This window comes from Capricornis sumatraensis, chromosome 7 (assembly GCF_032405125.1).
Source record: "Capricornis sumatraensis isolate serow.1 chromosome 7, serow.2, whole genome shotgun sequence".
Taxonomy (NCBI): Eukaryota; Metazoa; Chordata; class Mammalia; order Artiodactyla; family Bovidae; genus Capricornis; species Capricornis sumatraensis.
Window position 1 is genome coordinate 79,858,699 of NC_091075.1, and position 6,154 is coordinate 79,864,852.

The window sequence follows — 6,154 nt, forward strand, 5'->3', positions numbered from 1 at the left end:
TCTTTACCACTAGTGCCACCTGGAAAGCCACAAAGAAAGCCATTAGATCCTTTTAAGCAGAGAGACCACACAGTCCTAGTTATAGCATTATAAATTCTGGATTTGAGAGAGAGAACTGGTCAGAGAGATCATTTAGGAACCACTTCCAATAATTTTGGTAAGAATATCATGCTTAGACTGGGATTTAGAACAACAATGGGATGAGAAGTGTGGAAAGTCAAAGAAAATAGTACTCCATTGAGTAAGCATTTAAAGGAGAGAGTTAGGTTTCATCTTGAATTCTAGCTGGATCATAATAATACTGCTTACTTAATAGAGCAAGTAGGGGAGTTTAGGAGGAGAAGCGATCATAATGAATTTGCCTCGAGTTTATTAAATACTTAAGCTTATATGTAGGTTCCTTGAAGTCAAAACATGCTTATGCATCTTAATCAGTTCAGTCACTCAGTCGTGTCTGACTCTTTGTGACCCCATGGACTGCAGCACGCCAGGCTTCCCTGTGCATCATCAACTCCCAGAGCTTACTCAAACTGATGGCCATCGAGTTGGTGATGCCATCCAACCATCTCATCCTCTGTTGTCCCCCTCTCCTTCCGCCTTCAATCTTTCCCAGTATCAAGGTCTTTTCACATGAGTCAGTTCTTCCCATCAGGTGGTTAAAGTATTGGACCTTCAGCTTCAGCATCAGTCCTTCCAGTGAATATTCAGGAGTATTCAAGACTCAGTTTTCCCCACAGTCAGTCTTCCCCATCAGGAAACTTCCATAAACCTCTTATTCTTATCCATCAGAGAGCAGACAAAAGGAAAACCAAAATCACAGAAAAGTAATCAAACTGATCACATGGACCACAGCCTTGTCTAATTCAATGAAACCATTAGCCATGCTGTATAGGGCCACCCAAGACAGATGGGTCATGGTGGAGAGTTCTGACAAAACATGCTCCACTGGAGAAGGGAATGGCAAACCACTTCAATATTTTTGCCTTGAGATCCCCATGAACAGTATGAAAAGGCAAAAAGATAGGACACTGAAAGATGAACTCCCCAGGTCAGTAGATGTCCAATATGGTGCTGGAGATCAGTGGAGAAATAATTTCAGAAAGAATGAAGAGCTAGAGCCAAAGCAAAATAAATAAATAAATAAACCACCCAGTTGTGGATGTGACTGGTGATGGAAGTAAAGTCTGATGCTGTAAGGAGCAATATTGCATAGGAACCTGGAATGTCAGGTCCATGAATCAAGGCAAATTGAAAGTCAAACAGAGATGGCAAGAGTGAACATCGACATTTTAGGAATCAGCAAACTAAAATGGACTGGAATGGGCGAATTTAACTCAGATGACTATCAAGTAGTAATGACTACTACAACTGTGGGTAAGACTTCCTTAGAAGAAATGGAGTAGTCCTCATAGTCAACAAAAGAGTCTAAAATGCAGTACTTGGATACAATCTCAAAAATGACAGAATGATCTCTGTTTCCAAGGCAAACCATTCAATATCACAATAATCCAAGTCTATGTCCCAACCAGTAATGCTGAAGAAGCTAAAGTTGAACGATTCTATGAAGACTTATAAGACCTTCTAGAAATAGCACACAAAGCAGATGTCATTTTCATTATAGGGGACTGGAATGCAAAAGTAGGAAATCAAGAGATACCTGGAGTAACAGGCACATTTGGCCTTGGAGTATAGAATTAAGCAGGGCAAAGGTTTACAGAGTTTTGCCAAGAGAACGCACTGGTCATAGCAAACAGCCTCTTCCAACAACACAATAAGAGAAGACTCTACATGTGGACATGAACATATGGTCGATACCGATATCAGATTGATTATATTCTTTGTGGCTGAAGATGGAGAAAGCTCTATGTCAGTTGGTTCAGCTGCTCAGTCATGTCCGACTCTGTGCAACCTCATGAACCACAGCACGCTAGACTTCCCTGTCCATCACCAACTCCTGGAGTCCACCCAAACCAATGTCCATCGAGTCAGTGACGCCATCCAAGTATCTCATCCTCTGTCGTCCCCTTCTCCTCCTGCCCTCAATCTTCCCAGCATCAGGGTCTTTTCAAATGAGTCAGCTCTTCTCATCAGGTGGCCAAAGTATTGGAGTTTCAGTTTTAGCATCAATCCTTCCAATGAACACCCAGGACTGATTTCCTTTAGGATGGACTGGTTGGATCTCCTTGCAGTTCTAGGACTCACAAGAGTCTTCTCCAATACCACAGTTCAAAAGCATCAATTCTTCGGTGCTCAGCTTTCTTTGTCGTCCAACTCTCACATCCTTACATGACTACTGGAAAAACCATAGCCTTGACTAGAAAGACCTTTGTTGGCAAAGTAATGTCTCTGCTTTTTAATATGCTGTCTAGGTTGGTCATAACTTTCCTTCCAAGGAATAGGCGTCTTTTAATTTCATGACTGCAGTCACCATCTGTAGTGATTTAGGAGCCCAGAAAAATAAAGTCAGCCACTGTTTGCCCATCTATTTGCCATGAAGTGATGGGACTGGATGCCATGATCTTAGTTTTCTGAATGTTGAGCTTTAAGCCAACTTTTTCACTCTCCTCTTTCACTTTCATCAAGAGGCTATTTAGTTTTTCACTTTCTGCCATAAGTGAAATATCTGCATATCTGAGGTTATTGAGATTTCTCTGGGCAATCGTGATTCCAGCTTGTGCTTGCTCCAGCCCAGCGTTTCTCATGATGTACTCTGCATATAAGTTAAATAAGCAGGGTAACTATATACAGCCTTGACATACTCCTTTTCCTATTTGGAACCAGTCTGTTGTTCTATGTCTAGTTCTAACTGTTGCTTCCTGATCTGTATATAGGTTTCTCAAGAGGCGGCTTCTCAAGAGGAGAAGCTCTATACAGTCAGCCAAAAAAGGACTGAGAGCTGCCTGTGGCTCAGATCATGAACTCCTAAGGCTACCCATTCCAGTATTCTGGCCTGGAGAATTCAGGGTCACAAAGAGTCAGACAGGACTGAGCATCTTTCACTTTCTGCATTTTAATAATTCATACTTTAAAAAATACAACATAACCATTTACTTGTTAATAGAGTTTTCCATTCATAAGCTAGGAATTTTTTTTTAATTTTAATCATGAAAAGTAAATATAAAATATTTTTATTCAAGGCACTTACTGATATGGGGCATTTTTCAATTTGAATTCTTTTTTATCTAATGTATCTTGCATTCTGTAGCATTTTAAACAGTAGTTGAAAGACTCTAATACAAAACCATTTTGTTCTAAATCTAGTGTACCATTTCTGACCCCTTTCCTACCAAATTCAGCCAGTTATGTCAATGAAATCATATAATTTTCTCAACTAAAGGCTACTTAGTTTTGTTTTGTACAAAACAGTCTGTTTACCAGCAAATGAAGTAATTTTCCAAATCCCTTGCAGCATACACAGCTACATTCTTTGCAATTACTCCACTTATTTTTAGATGTTAAATGAGGATTTATAGGAACTCATGCTCTAAAGAACATTTCAAGACTTGCTACTTAATCTTACTTAAAATTTAAGTAATTTTTTTATTTAAAGCATTAGGTTCCGTTTAGTTTTATGTTTAACAGGGATGTTATATATTATCACTGTTCAGTCTTTATGGTTATTATCTTATCTAAGTAATCCTTTAAAAAGCCCAGGAACTTCCCTGGCAGTCCAGTAGTCAAGACTAAGTGCTGCCAGTGCAAGAGGTGTAGGGAAATGGGAACCCACATGCCATACAGCAAGATAAGAAAAAATTAAAAACTCCAAATAAACTTAGCATATAAACCAGCCAGCCTTTAATTCTGTTATTTAAAAATATTTCTTTAATTTTGAACATATTTTTGATCATGTTTTTGTACTTCACGTGATTGTGGTTTTCCTTACTTTAGACCAGCGGTGTGTGAGCAGTATACTGGGTTTGCCAAAAAGTTTGTTTGGGTTTTTCTGTAACAACTTAAGGAAAAAACTAATGAAGTTTTTGACTGACGCAGTAAAAATTTGTTCACACATTTTGGCCCTTCCTACTCTCTGTAGTCACTGAGTAACCAGCTATCAATTTTTCAACAAAAAACAGAATGAAGATAAGTCATAACTAACTTCTAACATTAAAGCCTTATGTTTTTGTTCAGAGTAAATGTGTTTATAAGGACTGAATTTCTTGTGAATAATGTGAGATTTATATGAAAAACATTAATTTATTAACACTAAATTTAGATGGTTTCATTCTCAATGGATATCACTTTAAATACATTGCAGATATATCTGATTCTGATGGCTGAATCAGTGTGTCCTGTTAGATGAAAAACAATGACAGGAATTTATATTATGTAGTATAGGCAAAGGACTCCCTTATTGCTGGAATAAAAAGACATTGCTTCTTCATAGTATCAGATCAGTTCTATGCATTTAATAATCATAATAATTTGGGATGGAATGACATTCCATATATGAAGCCATATTTGGATTGCTTCTCACTTGGTGTTTTTTTTTTTAGTGTAATGTCATTAATTCTTTCAGGTGAGCAGCTTTTAGAAGTACTTTGTCTCTGGTCATAGGCCTTTTATTATTTTTTCCCAGCTTATGAATTGTTGAATCCTTAGCTTTGTCTGCTTTTCAAACTCTTGGGTTGGGCTATGGACCCCTCTATCACCATGCTCAACGCTCCCTCTCAGGCACCAAATTCAGTAAGTGACTTTTATCTTGATAACTGGGCCCAGCCTCTGATTTGAACCGACTTTGGCTCAACCTAAATTTTTTTCCCTTACTCGTATGCTTAGATCCCTGCATTCATCTCTTTTTTAATCTTCTGATAAATTACAAAGATCTTGGTCATGGCCCTAGATCTTACCTTAAGGTAATTCTTGCATTCTGTATATCATGTACTTACATAGTTTAATCTCCTATTATAGATGTTCCTTTGGGTCACTATTTCTCAGTTCACTCAATTGCACTTTATTTTTTTTATAACCCATCACTGGCATTCAACCAACCCAGTATGGTCTGTATTACCAGAGGCCATACCATGGTTATAAGCTCATCATGAACCAAATTTCATGATTTTTTCCACCTTAATAATCCATGGATTCTTAGGACAAATACTTTAGATTAGCTTTCTGGAATCTATGAGATGGAATTGACAGCTGACAAATTACTAAAATGTGCTTCTTCTATATTGAATTTCCTTTCATGTTTGTAGGTTCTGCATCTTGAAAGACAGTCTAGGCCCCAACCCAGTCTCAGTGCCAGTAGCACTGCCTGTTGGAAAAGATGTATTCTGTGTGTCCTGTCTAGGGTGGTTGAAGAAAATATAGATGAGCATGAGGGAAGTCAGAGATTTATAGAAAAGCAAGGGCAAACTTCTTTTTGTTTAAATCCCCAGAATTTTCCTCAGTGGCAGGCACAGAGCAGTGATACATATTGGTTGAAGTCACTAATATTGTGTTGATATTACACATTACACAGGAGAAGCAGGAAGCTTCTCCTGCTTCCTTCTCAGTTCTTGGCAGCCAGGTGTATATTTATTTAACTGCTTTTAGGCTTAGCCTGGAACAACAACAACAAAAAAATGTATTTGCTAGCAAATCGTTTGCTGCTACAAAGCTGAAAATATACCTATTAAGAAGAAGTGGACACAGGGACAATAGTAAGAGATAAAAGACCTTGGACAATAATTCTAAGCAACCTAGCTGTTTAGGATGAGATTCTCTTGGGGAATTTTGGGCAAGTGATTTACCTGCCTGTGCTTCAGTTCCACTCCTTATTTGTGGAGTGAAAATAATAAAACTGCTTTATAGATTATTGTGAGGTTTAAATGACAATTAAAAGTGCTTAAAACACCTCTCAGCATATGCATCATTTGATCAGTCTTACACCTTCTGTCCTGTGGACTTCAAATAATTAAGTTGAAATTAGATTCAAATGTACTTCATTAGCAGCTTTAAAGGGCAAAAATGGCATTGAAGATTGAGTGTTGGGAGGTTGAAAAACCCTTCATCATTTAATTTTTTTAAGCAGACCTAGATTCTTAACTCATCTTGATAATTATTTACTGATAAATTTATGTTTAGAATTTATCTCAATAAATTGCTTTTAGAATTTGGAGTGATGCTGTTAGAATATGTCAGGCCAGAGAATAATGTACATATAGAAAAAAAA